Source organism: Palaemon carinicauda, chromosome 21, assembly GCF_036898095.1.
Source record: "Palaemon carinicauda isolate YSFRI2023 chromosome 21, ASM3689809v2, whole genome shotgun sequence".
Taxonomy (NCBI): Eukaryota; Metazoa; Arthropoda; class Malacostraca; order Decapoda; family Palaemonidae; genus Palaemon; species Palaemon carinicauda.
Genome location: NC_090745.1, coordinates 108120964 through 108138714, shown reverse-complemented (window position 1 = coordinate 108138714; position 17751 = coordinate 108120964). Strand labels below are relative to the sequence as shown.

Sequence of the window (17751 nt, the reverse complement as noted above, 5' to 3'; positions counted from 1 at the left end):
TCAGCATCCTCAGCATCCACTCTGGTGTAAGCTAACTTTACACTTGAGAGATATGCCTTAGTCCAGGATCTCCTAAGTTCGCCTACCCTTCAGGGTTTTTCTGCAAGTACAGTCGTAAGCACTATATGTTGTCCTAACCTGGTACAGTAGTCTATCTAACCAGGTGGCTCAGAAGTACCTAGCCTACACATTCCACCACCAGAGCACTATAGCTCTTTGGAGCTCCTTGGAAATCGTGGCAAGCTAAAGGTGAAAGCATTCCTTTTACCCAGGAGTTGCTTGGAGTAAGCAATCTCTCAATGCTTCACGCACAGCAAGTATTCAGTGCTCAAAATTAATTATTTGTGCAGGCACTCCAGGTGTGATTGCCCAGAATCATAAGCCAACACTCTCAGCTCAACCCCCATGGCTTATGCTCACACAAATGAGGTTTTTCAATATTAATCTTACCCGATGATCATGTAGCCGTCAACTCTGTTGCCCGACAGAAATCTACGGTCGGGATACGCCAGCGATCGCTATACAGGTGGGGGTGTACACAACAGCGCCATCTGTGAGCAGGTACTCAAGTACTTCTTGTCAACAAGAACTCAATTTTTCCTCTGTCGTGCCTCCGGCTAGACCTACTTGGATACGCTGTTGATTCTGGAGTTATTGTTCACGATTTGGTGATGTATTTGCTCTAGAGTTTAGCCTTCGCTATTCAGGAAGCTTTATCTTTAGCTTAGCAAGCTTTTGGAATTAATTTGAATTAATTATGGTGACGAAGAGAGTATGGACTCTCTTTCACTTTTAAATGGCCGACCCTTCCCTTAGACGGAAGTGTTGGTGTCGAAGAGAGTATAGACTCTCTTTCACTTTTTATTTTTTTTTTATCTCTCCGCCATTTATAGGCCTCTTCGATTAACTTTCCTTAAAAAAAGAAAAAAAAAAAAAAATATGCGACCTTTTCTAATAGTAGGCGGACCTTACTTGGAACCGAAGTTAATTAACATTGAGCTCGTCATATCGTTTTTCCTGTTAAGAATTTATGCTATTTTAATTTTATGTTTTTGAAAGATTTTCTTTGATAAGTCTCGTACTGTTTTCAAAGTTGAACTAACGTTTTGTTTAGTCTCCGCAGTTGTTGACGTTCAGAACGTTCAACTTGCGCTCTATCGTTACGATAGAGAGAGAGTATTCACGGTTTCACGTTGCAGTAAGAGTAAACCGATTCTAGCGTTCATTCTTTCTTAGCTTAAATGGTTTTAATTCTAATAAAGGAACTTTTTATTTGGGAAACCTTTCAGTTTTTTTCCTTTAACAAATAATATGTTTTAACGATATATATAATTGGGCTCTTCTCTCAGGTTCTAAGTCAAGAGAGAGAGAGAGAGAGAGATAGAGACGGAGGGAGAGAGAGGAGGATAAACGTTTCGTTCAAGCGGGTAACGTTGTTCTCGTTTTTTTTTTTTGCTCTTCTCCCTAGTCGCTATAGGGGAAGAAGGTAAAACGTTTCTAGAGTTTTATTCTTGTTCCCAGGCTTTATGCGGTGAGAGATTTTAAACGTAGTTTATTTGATCTAGTGTTTAGTCTCTTTTCCAGCCACTGAATTCTTTATCTTTCATTATGTATTTCTGTTACATTGTAATACTGTTTTCGCAATTACTACCTTTTAATGAAGGATAGGATTGCGTGTTTCAGTTACAAACCACTTAAAGTTTCGAGTTCAGTGAAATAAGTGCAAACAGAAAATCAAAAGTGATAAAGTGATATGCGCAAAGTGTTACAGTGTTGCGTTCGAGGGTTCGTCTGTTCGTGCCAGTTGTTCACCTAGTCCGATACCTCTTACAAGCTCCCAAGCCCAGGGGAGAAGTAATGTCGAAGGACTTATGGGTTCCTCAGGCCTTGATCGACGAACAGACGTTTCCCTCTGTGGTTTCGGGTGTATCTACACACGTTGCCGACGTGATCACCCCACCCACACAAAGACGAGAGAGCCCATTTTTTCCTCGTCTGCGGAAGAGGTTTCTCGCAGAAACCATGGACCAAATCTTGCAGCTTTTAAGTGCAAGTCGGTCCCTTCCACGCAAGTCCAACGGCCTAGGTGTAGCCACTGGGTCAGTTCGGACTCGCTGCAGTACGACAACTGCACACCTCCTAAGAGAGGCTAGGTGGTACCGCAACAGGCAGTAACTCCGTCTGTTGCCGCACCAGCTGTTTTAGACCCTCAGTCACAACGGACAGTAGCTCCGTTTGTTGTTGTCTTTCATAGACCCTAGTGGTCCATGCTGCAGACTATACAGTCTCAGCTTGCTCCTTCATGCAGGAGTATCATGCTGGAAGGTTGACAATGCAGCCTGTTTACCTACAACCCGCCGAGGTTGTGCGCTCAGCAGATACTGCGGCTGCCTGCTCCCACACCACACCTGTGAGAGCTCTTCCACCGATGCGCAGTCCTCACTGCCAGACGCATGTTCTTGCTGCACCATCTGCTAACATGCGTGAGCTGCCGCATCAGGAGTTGCCGGGTTCCAGCACTATGCGGCATTCTCCTCAGCCCATGCAGCATGCTCTGCAGACCTTACAGCATGCTCCGCATACCATGCAGCATGAGCCGCATACCATGCAGCATGAGCCGCATACCATGCAGCATGAGCCGCATGCCTTACCTCATGCTCTGCATACCATACCTCATGCTCTGCATACCATACCTCATGCTCTGCATACCTTACAGCATGCTCTGCATACCTTACAGCATGCTCTGCATTCCTTACAGCATGCTCTGCATACCTTACAGCATGCTCTGCATACCTTACAGCATGCTCTGCATACCATACCGCATGCTCCTCAACCCACCGCAGCCCCTCCCACGCACCAGCACTCTGCTTTTGTTGTTGCCAGCTCCCACACTCCGACTGCGGAGAAGGTTGACGATGCACCCGTGGGCCTACACCTCCCACGGTTGTGCGCCCGGCATGGCTTCATGCTCTCACACTCTTGTTGTGAGAGCTCCTCCACCCATGCACAGTCAACCCTGCCAGATGTATGATGACTCCCACACACAGAGCACTCCGTTGCCGTGCGGGAGCTACCACAAGCTGCCGTGTTTTGACACGGTGTGTCAGCCTCCGCTACACACTGTGGTTACCGCCACTCGCCAGCAGCAAACTAGTCAGGCAGGAGTTGAGGCTTCCCCACACATCTTTGGTTGTTGCCAACTCACAAACTGTCATGCAGTTACATGACGTTGCCTTCTGGTCTGCTACTTATACACCAGTGCTGTATGTCCTCACGCTCCTGTTGTGGTTGACAGTTCAGTTTTTGACAGTTCACAGACTGTCAAGCAGTTTCATAACGTTGCCTTCTGGTCTGCTGCTTCTGCACCAGTGAAACCCTCACTGAGAGAACTTAGCTTTTCTCGGATATGGTTCCTGTAGATGAGAAAGTGCTGTTCTCCCTCCTTCTGATATTCCCTTGAGGACTCTGTCATTTGGAGAGGAGCCTTAAGCTGCTTAGCCTACTATGGACTTTTATTTAAGCATAACATGCTTCCAGGGAGGGTAAATGGTTCCGCTTCAGTCGCTAACCCCGTCTGTTGCCACACCTGCTCCCATAGACCTTGAGCTTTGTTGCAAGACATGCAGTCCAAGCTTAGTCCTTGATAGAGGATTTTTTTTTTACGGAGTCAGTGTGTCACTGGGAAGACGTTCAACAACCAGCAGAGGTGACTTGTTGTGACGCAGTGCGGCAACCTCAGCAACCCGATAAGGAGTTGTCTGTACTACCCAGACAGTCTAGACAGTTTCGGGTTGTCGCTGTACTTCCTCGCTTCCCCATGGTTGACAGTTCACAGACTGTGCAGCAGTACCATGATCTTGTGTCCGGCTCCGTCAGACGACTGGCTTTTAAGAGCTCCCACAAGTCGTCGCTGTCTGGAGAATCTCAGATGGACTATGGATCTGACCAAGGAACTGGGCCTCCTGGTCAATTTAGAGAAGTCCCAGCTCGTCCCATCCCAGACCATTGTCTACCTGGGTATGGAGATTCAGAGTCGAGTTTTTCGGGCTTTTCCGTCGGCCCCAAGGATCAACCAAGCCCTAGAATGCATCCAGAGCATGCTGAGAAGGATCCGATGCTCAGTTAGGCAGTGGATGAGTCTAACAGGGACACTTTCATCGCTGGCCCTGTTCATCGAGTTAGGGAGACTCCACCTCCGCCCCCTTCAGTATCATCTAGCTGCTCACTGGATAAAGGACATGACGCTAGAGACGGTCTCAGTTCCTGTTTCCGAAGAGATGAGGTCTACTCTAACGTGGTGGAAGAACAGCTTTCTTCTCAAGGAAGGTCTACCTTTGGCTGTTCAGAACCCCGACCGCCGTCTCTTCTCGGACGCATCAGACACGGGCTGGGGTGCGACATTGGACGGACAGGAATGCTCGGGAACATGGAATCAGGAGCAAAGGACACTTCACATCAATTGCAAGGAGTTGTTGGCGGTTCATCTGGCCTTGATAAACTTCAAGTCCCTCCAGCTAAACAAGGTGGTGGAGGTGGACTCCGACAACACCACAGCCTTGGCTTACATCTCCAAGCAGGGAGGGACTCATTCGAGGAAGTTGTTCTAGATCGCAAGGGACCTCCTCATCTGGTCAAAAGATCGAAAGCTCACGCTGGTAACGAGGTTCATTCAGGGCGATATGAATGTCATGGCAGATCGCCTCAGCCGGAAGGGTCAGGTCATCCCCACAGAGTGGACCCTTCACAAGAATGTTTGCAGCAGACTTTGGGCCCTGTGGGGTCAGCCAACCATAGATCTGTTCGCTACCTCGATGACCTAGAGGCTCCCGTTGTTTTGTTCTCCGATTCCAGACCCAGCAGCAGTTCACGTGGATGCTTTTCTGCTGGATTGGTCCCATCTCGACCTGTATGCATTCCCGCCGTTCAAGATTGTCAACAGGGTACTTCAGAAGTTCGCCTCTCACAAAGGGACACGGCTGACGTTGGTTGCTCCCCTCTGGCCCGCGAGAGAATGGTTCACAGAGGTACTGCAATGGCTGGTCGACATTCCCAGGACTCTTCCTCTAAGAGTGGACCTTCTACGTCAACCTCACGTAAAGAAGGTACACCCAAACCTCCACGCTCTTCGTCTGACTGCCTTCAGACTATCGAAAGACTCTCAAGAGCTAGAGGCTTTTCGAAGGAGGCAGCCAGAGCGATTGCCAGAGCAAGGAGGACATCCACTCTCAGAGTCTATCAGTCTAAATGGGAAGTCTTCCGAAGCTGGTGCAAGGCCAATGCAGTTTCCTCAACCAGTACCACTGTAACCCAGATTGCTGACTTCCTGTTACATCTAAGGAACGTAAGATCCCTTTCAGCTCCTACGATCAAGGGTTACAGAAGTATGTTGGCAGCGGTTTTCCGCCACAGAGGCTTGGATCTTTCCACCAACAAAGATCTACAGGACCTCCTTAGGTCTTTTGAGACCTCAAAGGATCGTCGGTTGTCCACTCCAGGCTGGAATCTAGACGTGGTTCTAAGGTTCCTTATGTCATCAAGGTTTGAACCTCTCCAATCAGCCTCTTTTAAGGACCTCACATTAAAAACTCTTTTCCTCGTGTGCTTGGCAACAGCTAAAAGAGTAAGTGAGATCCACGCCTTCAGCAGGAACATAGTTTTCACATCTGAAACGGCTACATGTTCCTTGCAGCTCGGTTTTTTACTAAAAACGAGCTTCCTTCACGTCCTTGGCCTAAGTCGTTCGGGATCCCAAGCCTGTCCAACTTGGTGGGGAATGAACTGGAGAGAGTACTTTGCCCAGTTAGAGCTCTTAGGTACTATCTAAAAAGGTCAAAACCTTTACGAGGACAATCAGAAGCCTTATGGTGTGCTATCAAGAAGCCTTCTCTTCCAATGTCTAAGAACTCAGTTTCTTACTACATCAGGCTTCTGATTAGGGAAGCACATTCTCATCTGAAGGAAGAAGACCTTGCTTTGCTGAAGGTAAGGACACATGAAGTGAGAGCTGGGGCTACTTCAGTGGCCTTCAAACAGAACCGTTCTCTGCAGAGTGTTATGGATGCAACCTATTGGAGAAGCAAGTCAGTGTTCGCATCATTCTATCTCAAAGATGTCCAGTCTCTTTACGAGAACTGCTACACCCTGGGACCATTCGTAGCAGCGAGTGCAGTAGTAGGTGAGGGCTCAGCCACTACATTCCCATAATCCCATAACCTTTTTAACCTTTCTCTTGAATACTTTTTATGGGTTGTACGGTCGGCTAAGAAGCCTTCCGCATCCTTGTTGATTTGGCGGGTGGTCAATTCTTTCTTGAGAAGCGCCGAGGTTAGAGGTTGTGATGAGGTCCTTTAGTATGGGTTGCAGCCCTTTATACTTCAGCACCTAAGAGTCGTTCAGCATCCTAAGAGGACCGCTACACTCAGTAAGGAAGACGTACTTAATAAAGGCAGAGTAATGGTTCAAGTCGTCTTCCTTACCAGGTACTTATTTATTTTATGTTATTTTTGAATAACTAATAAAATGAAATACGGGATACTTAGCTTCTTTGTTAACATGTATGCTGGTCTCCACCCTGGGTGTGAATCAGCTACATGATCATCGGGTAAGATTAATATTGAAAAATGTTATTTTCATTAGTAAAATAAATTTTTGAATATACTTACCCGATGATCATGAATTTAAGGACCCGCCCTTCCTCCCCATAGAGAACCAGTGGACCGAGGAGAAAATTGAGTTCTTGTTGACAAGAAGTACTTGAGTACCTGCTCACAGATGGCGCTGTTGTGTACACCCCCACCTGTATAGCGATCGCTGGCGTATCCCGACCGTAGATTTCTGTCGGGCAACAGAGTTGACAGCTACATGATCATCGGGTAAGTATATTCAAAAATTTATTTTACTAATGAAAATAACATTTTTCCACCTGTTGTGGTAGAATGCACGAGATGGGCTTGTTCACTTGTGACTGCACTCCCAACACCCCACATCATCCACTTTCCCACAATCAGTGAGCTTACTTTACCTGGGCGTGCTCCTCAGGGGCTTACACTCCTGTTGGCCTGAAAGGCATGATTGATGCAAGCATTCTTACAGTGCTCTCAGTGTTCACTCTAATCTCTTAGCTTTATGCAGCATTCAACAGCTTGGGCTCGGCAATCACTTGGCTTACTTGAGTACTCGTTCGCACCTGAATGTTTTTGAGTTGGTGATTGTCCTTTCTTGACCTCGAACATGCAAGAGATGGTTAGGAGTAGGGGGTTTATTCCATTGCTTTGGCACTGACATCGCTCTAAAATCAAGATAGATATGTTTTCTTATTGAGAGACGTAAGTGTCTGCTATAGCTATGCATGCTTTTATGCGCATGCTATCGGGTGTTCACATATTAGGTTAGTGTCTTCTTTGTTTATGGAAACAAATTTCTACCAGAACTCGTCTCTCTTCAGCGCAAGAAAGATGGTTTATCGGAAGGTATGACGGTCTCTCTCTGATAATTCCTGTAAAGTATTCCTTACTTTTTTAGGACAACTTGACTAGTGAAGTCCAATTTCAGTTGTTTTTTTTTAAATGCAAATTGCTTTAAATTTATAATAGTTCTCCTTTTCATGTTTGCACGATTATGATCAGGCATTCTACCCTTACAATAGAAAAACAATAAGAATTTAGGCATGATTGTGCAAAGCTTTTGCCTTCCCAGTTCTTCAAGGTGCATCTCCTTCTTAGCACTGTACAGTGGTAACGAGTTAAGCATACACATGGCAGCAGATCAATCCTACCCTGGGGCCGTGAGTTTTGAACTTTTTTTTTCACTCCCTTTCAGTTTTATTGAAATGTTTATGCATAGAGGCTTTTTATTCAAGTGACTGCTCGTACTTTTAATCTTATCCACCTCTTTTAAGGAGTTAGTCAGCTGATGATGATCAAAAGAAAGAAAACAGGTTCGTTTCGTGTTCTAAACAATTAGTGTTTAAAGACTGGTTGGTAAGAGTTTCAATAAATCCTTCTACTGTCTTTTCTATTCCATTGGGAGAGAGAGAGTTATCCACTCCACGTAGGACGAAGAAAACTACAATGGTTTAGGTGCTATAAAAGGTCCTCAATTTTCAAATATTAGTTGTTCCGTAATCGAAATACAAACCACGCTATTTACATTGGGTTTACCTTTCGGCGTAGCTGAAATGGCGAGCCATTAGAATTTAACGAGGGTGTATTACCCCCGCGCTAGTTAGCAGGGGGGTAGGGGAGTGGTAGCTAGCTACCCCTCCCCCCTTCACACACCGGTGAACTGCTTCACTTCACTTTTGGCTCGGACTATGGACAGACGTCTCTGTTTTTGTCCTCGCTTGGCAGCCATTGTTTTTTTGTCTTTACTTAATCACTTACTTTTCTTTTACTCAATATATATGTAAACATTTTTTCGTGTTTATGTATATATTTGAGTATAGAAATCAGTAAGTTTCCTTTTCAGAGTTTGTGCTTTTGTGTGTAGTGTACGATATCTCCGTGGAGGCCTCGGCAGTTAGGCCACCATGGTGTAATTTCATGGGTCGCGATCGAGTTTGACTACAGTCTTTCTCTCTCTCTCTCTTTGAGGTCGTTCACCCTTTTACTACGTTACTTTTACTACGTCTGAGTAGCTTCCTTCCCGTGTGGGTGGGGTTGCTACGCCATACGTTTTGTCTCAATTAGTTTATGAATCTAATTGTATTTGTTGATTTTTCAGCTTTGTAGAACGATTCCTTTCGGGGTTTTCGTTCTTTCTTTAGTGTTCATTCATTTTTAAATTACATAATTACATAGTTACATAATTATAATTATTATAATTCTGTGTTGGTTACAGCTCTCCTTCCGTGAGTGTAAGTGGTTGTGAGGGCACGTGCCTGTTGTGTAATTCTTGTTTTCCTTTCCCTCGGGATTCCTCTTCGGAGCCTTCCCGGGGGAATGAATGTTAACTAATGATTTTTTTTTTTATTTTTCACAGTTACCGATCTAGTTCGTTTCTGTAATGTGACAACTGAGTGAGCTGTCTTGTTGAGGCCTGGGGATTCGGCTGTTGCTGCCTCCCCTATAGATCTTCGTCAGGGGCGTGTCTCCTTCTCCTGGAAGTACTCCCATGACGATTGACAGCTCCCCAGTTCATTTTAGAACACTCAGGAGGCTCGCCTCTTGGGTGGGTAACTTTCCTTCCGAGGGAAGTTTTCCTGTCCAGGCTGGAGTTTTTCCCCTTTGGGGGTTCTTCTCTTGCCTTTTTTTCGTGCGACTATGCTCTTGGTGCTGAGCGGTCGCACCTGCAGTTACGCTCAAGGGGCTGGGCAACTGCAGGAGCCCCTCTTTGGAGGATTGCTCTTTTTAGGTCACTGGCTGACCCGTCTCTTCTACGAAGTGTTTCTCTTTCGTTCGCGAGAGAGTACACTCATAGAGACTCCTCTTCGGAGGACTTTTCTGCTGTTGTTGCTGTTGGCCGCCTTCGCCGTAAGGCTCACCGTCCGCTACGTCGTAAGGGCCTCCCATCTCCCTATAAGGGTGCTAAGAGGCGCCTTTTTGAATCTCTGTATGCAGCCTGCAGCTCCTTCCTCTTTAGATCTCTCCGGGGATCGATCTCCAACGCCTTCTTGACCTTCCGCCCCTGGTGCAGATGGACAGCAGTCTGACTTCGTTCTTCCGACGGACAACGGTCCCTTCGGGGCAAAGGGTTGCCTCCCACGGGGTTGCTTCCCTTGCGTGTCAGGGTTCCCCTGCGCGCCCTTCTGCAGTGTTCTCTCCTGCTCAGTGTTAGCGCACAGGCGCTCTCCTGCTCAGTGTAAGCGCACAGGCGCTCTCCTGCTCATCACCGTTTTCCTGATCGCTACGCTCTCCTGTTCGTCAGCGCTCTCCTGATGATCGCCGCTGCTGTTCCTGTTGGTTCCTGATGCGCGCCCACGTTCGCCCGCGCAACCTAGAACTTCGGTTCAGGTCTTGGACAAGGACTCTTCTTCTATGCACAGGATTCCACGCATTGCCTTCTGCTCGCCAGCGACCACAGACGCGTCAACGTTCGCCTGCTAGTTAGCGATCTCCTGCGCGTCAACGATTGCCATCGATCTGCCACGCGTTACAGGTCCCCTTGACACCATCAGTAGCGATCTAGCGCTCGCCTGCTGTGGACGATCTCCGGTAGCTGAGTCTTGCCGTAGAGCTTCCTCCTGCTCGCCAGCGCTCACCTTTACTTCTGTCCATCTGTGCGCCAGCTTTCTTCAATCGCCAGCGCACATCTGCGCGCGCTTTCCTGCCACGCACCGATGGGCGCCAACGGTTTTTCCTGACCGTCCAGGATCGCCTGATTGACAGCTCGCTTCAGCGCTCACCTTCCTGATGCACCTGCGCGCCTTCTGTTTAGTGCGATGCGCGCTAACCATCCCTAGTCTCTTACGCGTTAGCAATCGCCTACGCGCCCGCGCGATTCTTCGCCTGCGCGCTAGCGTTTTGTTAACTCACCACCGCTTGCCAATGCGCCATCGCTTTCTGACGCGCCATCGCTTACCAACGCGCCTTCACTCGCCTACGAGCCATCGCTCGCCAAGACGCGCCATCGCTCGCCAAGACGCGCCATCGCTCGTCAACGCGCCATCGCCTGCCTACGCGCCATCGGTCTCCCGACCGCCTGCGGTCACCCGCGCGCCCACATGCCTGCGCGCCCACGTGCCTGCGCGACCGCGCGCCTACGCGCCCGCGCACATGCGCTCCAATGTTCGCCCCGCGCGCGAACCAACGGTATTCCATCGCGCGGACCAACTGTGTTCCATCGCGCGAACCGACGGTGTTCCATCGCGCGAGCCTACAGTGTTCCATCGCGCGAACGTCGGCTCGATTCCTGCAGTATCCATTGCTCGCCTACGGGTCATCGCTCGCCTGTGAACTTTCGGATTCCGATACCACGCTCGCCCTCCTTCTGCGATCCCTCGCGCACTTTCGTCTGCGCTCCTGCGTGCCCGCGCATGGGCGCTTCCACCTTCGGCCACGCGCAAACCATTGATTTACCATAGCGCGAGCGCCAGGGCGATTGCGACCGCGATTCCCGTCGGGGTTTCGCAACATGGCCAGCCTGGCGAGTCTTCTGGAGCGTATTTCCAGAACACGGTCTTCACCCCATAAACGCAGAGCATAGCACATGCAAGAGCAGGAAGAATCTTCAGGGAGGTCTGAGCAACATTCTGCTTTCCAGAACCTGGGTTAGCCCTTCCTCGTCATTCCCTGGAAGGGTCTTGCCAGGGAGCTTTCCGTTCAAGATTTCTCCGTCGGGCAAGGGGTGTCTGGTTTAGCCCTTCCTCTTCTCCATCTCGTGGAAGGGGCTTACCAGGTCCTTTCCCTCCTTGATTGTGACCCGAGGTTTTGTACAAGGAAGATCATGGGTACTTTCCTTCTTTCGGGCTCAAGCACCTTTGCGTTTCGTCGCCAAGTTTCGAACTTGCGGGCAAGCTCGATGTTGGACCATCTAGACGCAGTGACCGAGGGCTTCCTCTCGGGTGTCTCATCCGTGGATGTCGACAAGCTCAGACACTCTTTCATCCTTGGGAAGAGCTTGTTTGTGCCCAAGGACAGAGACATGGACAGCGGTTGTGCGGAGGAAGTCGACTTCCGTTTTCACTCCTCCAAGGCGCTTTCTTCCAGACCCTGCAGGCCTCCAGCGCCTCTTCTTTCAGCCTCGTCGGCCTAAGTTATCGGACCGGCTACGGCAGCCAAGACAAGGTGTCCAATAGCAGTCCCCTTCTGTCAGGGCCAGGTAGCACGGGAGGCTCTCCCGGGGGGGCATAATCTTAGAGGGAGCGGCAGAGTTCACAAACTCTAGGATTGGCAACCCCCCCTTGCAGGTCTCATGCTGGGAGGATGCCTAAGGTTACTCATCCGGATAACAGCTTCCCGATGCCGATTCCTGCACGATCTCCGTGATCAGCCAAGGATATCGCGCCTCGCTCTTACCATCTCTCCGTCTCTGTCAGCGAATTCAGTGTCACTGAACCTCTATGCCATGGGGTCGGCAAGAGTTTTGCCCGTTTGGCCAGAATGATCCATGCCTTAGGAGAAGGTCCTCCATAGGGTCGTCGACGGCTTCACCCCCCCGGCTTCTTCAGTCGATCCTTTCTCGTAGGAAAGCATCTGAGACGGGAATTCCGTCGTCGACCTCTCAGCTCTGATCAAGTTTGTCGAACAAACTTCGTCCAGCGTGGAACAGCAGAATCGATCAGACTGGTAACGAGGCGGCAGGACTCCTTAGGCCCTGGATCGGAAGGACGGGTACTTCCAGTTTCCATTCCATCCATCTTCCAGGAAGCTCTTGGAATTCAGCCTAGACTTAAGATGCAGTGTGGCGATCCCGCTGCGGCATCGCAGGTTTTTCCCCAGAGAACTCTCCCTGCTTTCCTCATGGCCGCTTAAGAGTAGGCTTCCGCCTCCTTCGCCATTTGGAGGTCTGGTCAACTCCGGTAGGCTCGGGTTCGACCTTCTTCAACGCCGGGACAAGCTTCCGGGTCCTTACCATGAGTGAGGGATCATGGTAATTTGCTAGGAGCCTTCTCTACTTCTGCCTCAACATCTGGAGTGTCTAGCCATGATATTGAGTCAACGGCCTTACCACGTTGGAAACACCGCTTCTCGTCCGATCAGCGAAGTTAAGCAACGTTGGGTCTGGTCAGTACTTGGATGGGGGACCCCCTGGGGACGCCAGATGCTGTTGCCTCCTTCTCCGAGCCTTCCCTTCAGTTGACTGTGGCAAGGCTGAGGAGAGTCGCAGTACCTGTTCTCAGTCAAGCAGAGCTTTCAGCCCTACTTTGGAACGTTTCCTAGGTCTCTTTTCCTCATTGACCTGTTTAAAGTCCCGAACGGTCGCCTCAGGGTAAGTTCCCTGTGGGGCGGCCCAAGTTCCGGTGGTATCAAAGCAACGATTAACCGGACTTTCTGGCCCCTATGGGACCAGCGGAACGTTTAGACCTGCAATGGGTGTTGACCTATGGAACCTCTTGATGGGAGTGGATATTCTCGTCCTTTCCCCACATTTTGATGCTGTTCTCGGACTCGTCAAAGAAAAGGGGGGGGGGAGACAAGTTCCGGTTCAGGCCTATGGTCAGGACCTGAAGGATACCTCTCCATCATTCAGGCAGGCTTAGGGGCCGTAGTTTGGCCCCTCTACAGATCCTACAGTTCCTGCCGAGTCGCTCCGTGAGCGACGACTTCATGGTACTGGCGTATTCCATCCAGCAAGGGACGCATTTTCATACCTTCGCATCTTGCATTAGAGATACTGAGATGATCCGAGGTCCTCTCAATACCACTATCGGCTCGCTCATTCCGGGCAGAGGAATGTTCTCTCCGACTATCTGAGCAGAGCCTCGCAGATAGAGGGTACCTGGGGGTCTTTGGCCTTTAGTAACCAGCAAGTCCTGGCCTGGGGCACCTGATCGCGACAGCCTGGAACTTCAAGCTTCCGCTGTTCTTCCCCCCAGTCTCAGACCCCATGACTCTTTGCAAGATGCTTTTCGGTGATGGTGGGACAACATTGACGCCTGCGTCTTCCCACCATTGTTGTCTGTTGAGAATGGGTCTCAACAAGACCAGGTTGTCTGTCAACCTTTCGATGGCTCTGAGAGCTCCACTGTGACTATACGCGGAACGGTTTCCGGACCCTCTGCTTCCCCTGACGGAACTCCCGGGAGAGCTTCTCCCACGGCACAGGCTACTCAAACAACCACACTACAACATCTTTCACGAGCCGTGGCATCGCTTCGGCTTCACGCCTGGAGACACTACGCCGCCTCCTCAAGAAGAGACAACCCGCTACAGTCGCGGAGCGGAGGTCGCGTCACCTGCGATAGTCATCCGCAGGGGTCTACCAGGCGAAGTGGAGAGTCTTCTGTGGTTGGTGTCGTGGGAGAGATACCTCTTCTCTTGAGGCCTCTTCTCCAGCAATAACGGACTTATTGCTTTTTGGCGGGAGGAAACTCCTTTCCGCTCTCGGCAGTGAAGCCTGTCGCTCAGCCTTTCCTTGGCCTTCAAGCTGAAAGGAATAGACTTTTTCCTTCCCGCTGGACCTTTCTTCGCTCATGCGAAGCTGCGAGCGTCCCTGCCCCCAGTCGGAGTGAGACCTCCTCCATGGAGCATGGTTCGGACTTTTTAGTCCCTTAAGAGATCTTCTCAAGAACCATTACGTCAGGCTTCTGATCGTATTCCGTCTTGGGGGACGGTGCTCCTGCTCACTCTGGCCTCGCCCAGTGTGTAAGCAATCTTCTTGGTCTCGTACGACTCCGCCCTTTCTAAGGAATAGGGGAAGGCAACATTCAGGTTCGCTCCTGAGTTGTTTGCTAGACTCAGAATCTTGGGGTCCCTGCCCTTCGGTCCAACTCCTTCAAGATTTCGAGTCACCATTCTGTATCAGATGACCCAAACCTTCTCCTTCTTGCCAGTAAAGGAATCGAGGGGTTATCTTTGGGAACAGCTGCAGTTTGTCCTCACGTGCAGCCGGGTTGGGAGCACAGGAAGGACACAGGGGAGAGTCACCAGTATACCTCTTCAGCTCGGACTCAAGGACATTCATCTCGACCTGAATCCAGACCCTCCCCCGTCACGTCGCCCTACAGCACGATGTCGGATATATCGCAACGTCCCTCGCCTTCGAGTAGTACTACTCTGTGACGCAGCTGCTACAAGCTGGAGTCTGGAAGCGTCTAATGACCTTCGCAGCCCGCTTCCTGCAGGACGTGACCCACATGAGTATCGATACGTTTCTATCGCTCTGTGGTGGCTACACAACAGCTGGTCTAACCTCAGGCTCCTTTTTGGACAGGTAGCAGAAGGTTGAGGGCATTGTTATCAGGTTTTAGTCTCCATGAACGAAAGAAGTATGTCTGGCCCTTACTTCTTTCTTCATCGTCCCCTCTACTGGGGAAGCAGCATCCTGGTCTCTGCATAGCTGACCTCAAACCTCTGCAGGTAAACTATGCTTCCTTGTGTTCCGAGTATTGAGTCAATACTGTCACGTCCCCCATACCCTGACGAGGTGGTATTGGGAACGTCCTAACCCAGAGTTCCTTCTGGAACTCCAGGTCAACTGCCTAGGACGGGTCACACTTCTTCCTTCACACACAAGCTTATGTAGGCCACACGTTTCCTTGCGGAGCAAGGAACTTGTGAGGTGCAGGGACTCCTTTTCTCGAGTGCAACTCACTCGGATTCTGAGTCCCCGGGTAAAGCCAAAGCCAGTATGGCTGGGGACTTTACACCCTTCCTAAGGGGTAAGTCACCCAATGTAAATAGCGTGGTTTGTATTTTGGTTACGGAACAAATGACAAATTCGGAGATAATTTGTATTTTTCCTAACCATACAAACCTTAGCTATTTACACATATTTGCCTGCCAGCCCTGTCCCCCAAGATAAGTCCTACCTCTAAGTGAAGTGAAGCAGTTCACCGGTGTGTGAGGGGGGGAGGGGTAGCTAGCTACCACTCCCCTACCCCCCTGCTAACTAGCGCGGCGGTAATACACCCTCGTTAAATTCTAATGGCTCGCCATTTCAGCTACGCCGAAAGGTAAACCCAATGTAAATAGCTAAGGTTTGTATGGTTAGGAGAAATACAAATTATCTCCGAATTTGTCATATTTACAAACATTTGGAGATATACTTTAAATACAAATCCAACTGATTATAAATCAAAAGTTCATAATGAAATATTTTAATTAAACAATATTGTATGATTTAATGCCGTAAGCAAGACAATATTGCAATATGAAATGGAACTATTTGTTGACTTTTGCAGCTGAAAATTTTAGGCGTATAGGTTAGGTGAGTCATACCCTAGGCTAAAATTAAAAAAAAAATTTGACTAACAAAAACAGCTAACAGCTTCTTGGTACCTATTAAGTTTATAAGTAAGCACTATCTGTGTTGTGTTTTCCCCTCGACAGTCCAAGACTGCGATCATCTTAATTTTATTCCTATCTTGCTCTTCGTGAGAAAATGTTGGCACGACATCCTGATGCTAGCACCTTTGGAACGTTTTCAGTCAGACTGATGATGCAGACATTTTTGGAACATTTCCACTCAAGCTAGTTTTCGCTGATTTATTTAGAAATTGTTCGCTGTTCAATAGCTCTATTTCTCTAGTTTACTCTCCCATTAGAGTTATGCTAGATGTAGGTCTAATTTTTAAGAGAACTGCATGACGTAAGTAGATGATCGCAAGTTGCATTTGCTCAATGGATTGTTTGTGACCGATCAATCAACTGACTGCGATCAGTCGCATACCCTTCAATTACTTTAGATTGATTATACTCTACATCCTTTTACCTGCCATCCCAGGATAGTAACACTTTTAACCCCCCTGTTTTTTCCAGCAAACATAGCCCTAAGTAAAAAGGTGGGTTAGTTAGTGGGTAAATGAGTCCTACAAAATATTCTTCATAGTTAAAGGAAATGCAATTGCTTCCCAAGGGCTCTAACAGATAGGATACCAATTGAGTAGTTACAATTCTTATCAGAGCTGTCACTTGCTGGTGCTATCCTCAACTTTGGCATGTCACCCTTTGCCGGTTGACCTGGGAGCCCCAATCCGGTAGCCTTCCCCTGAACGCTCGCAGGTGTCTGTGTTCGGGTGCCATGTGTGATCACCATAACCGGTTGGATTGAGAGCCCAGTGCGACATCTCCTTGGACTCTCAACTCATTCACTCATTGTTAAGCCTGCTCTACATGGTGGGGTAGAGCGTGCAATGTAGGCTCATGCTCATATGGTCACACAACCAGCAAAACAATCAGATTGCTATACTTTTTGGTTACAATACATCTCAAGGAGGTGTACTTCCAGTCTATTGTGTTTTTCAATATTAAACTTACCCGATGATCATATAGCTGTCAGCTCTGCTGCCCGACAGAAAAAACCTACGGGCGGAATACGCCAGCGATCGCTATACAGGTGGGGGTGTACATCAACAGCGCCATCTGTCAAGTAGGTACTCAAGTACTCGATGTCAACATCGAACCAATTTTCTCTCTGTCGTGCCAATGGCAAGACCTACTAAATACGCCGTCCCTAACTGGATTTGTTTTCACAACGATTTGGTGAAGTACACTATTCCAGTTTTGAGCTTTCGCTATGCAGGGGTTTTATCTTCATTTCAAAACTTGAACTCGTTTTGGATAGATTTAATTATGGTGACGAAGAGATTATGGACTCTCTTTCACTTTTAAATGGCCGACCCTTCCCTTAGACGGAAGTGTGTTTAGGTTTTTGGTAATTTTGCTTAACAAGTTATAGATCTATTTATTTTATATCTCTCCGCCTTTATAGGCCTCTTCGATTAACTTTCCATTTATTATAAACTTATAAAAAATTAATTTTTATGTTTGTTTATATGCGACCTTTCCTAATAGTAGGCAGTCCTTACTTGGAACCGAAGTTAATTAACATTGAGCCCGTCATATCGTATTTAACCTTTTAAGAATTTTATACTATTTTAATTTTAATGTTTTATGAAAGAATTTCTTTGATAGTCTTGTACTGTTTTCAAAGATGAACTAACGTTTAGTTTTTTAGTCTCCGCAGTTGTTGACGTTCAGAACGTTCAACATGCGCTCTATCGTTACGATAGAGAGAGAGTGTATCACGGTTTCACGTTGCAGTAAGAGTAAATCGATTCTAGCGTTTCGTTCATTCTTTCTTAGCTTAAATGGTTTAAATTCTAAATAAAGGAACTTTTTATTTGGGAAACCTTTCAGTTTTTTCCTTTTA

At 48.2% G+C, this 17751-nt stretch overlaps 1 long non-coding RNA gene and 1 other non-coding gene across 2 annotated transcripts in view; one reads left to right on the top strand and one right to left on the bottom strand.

Moving 5' to 3' along the window:
* Positions 1-17751, bottom strand: part of LOC137614741 (uncharacterized) — a 324159-nt gene that overhangs the window by 184506 nt on the left and 121902 nt on the right. The window lies entirely within an intron of this gene.
* Positions 12593-12711, top strand: LOC137615589 (5S ribosomal RNA). Its single transcript, XR_011039255.1, has one exon. It is a non-coding gene; the product is annotated as a 5S ribosomal RNA (ribosomal RNA).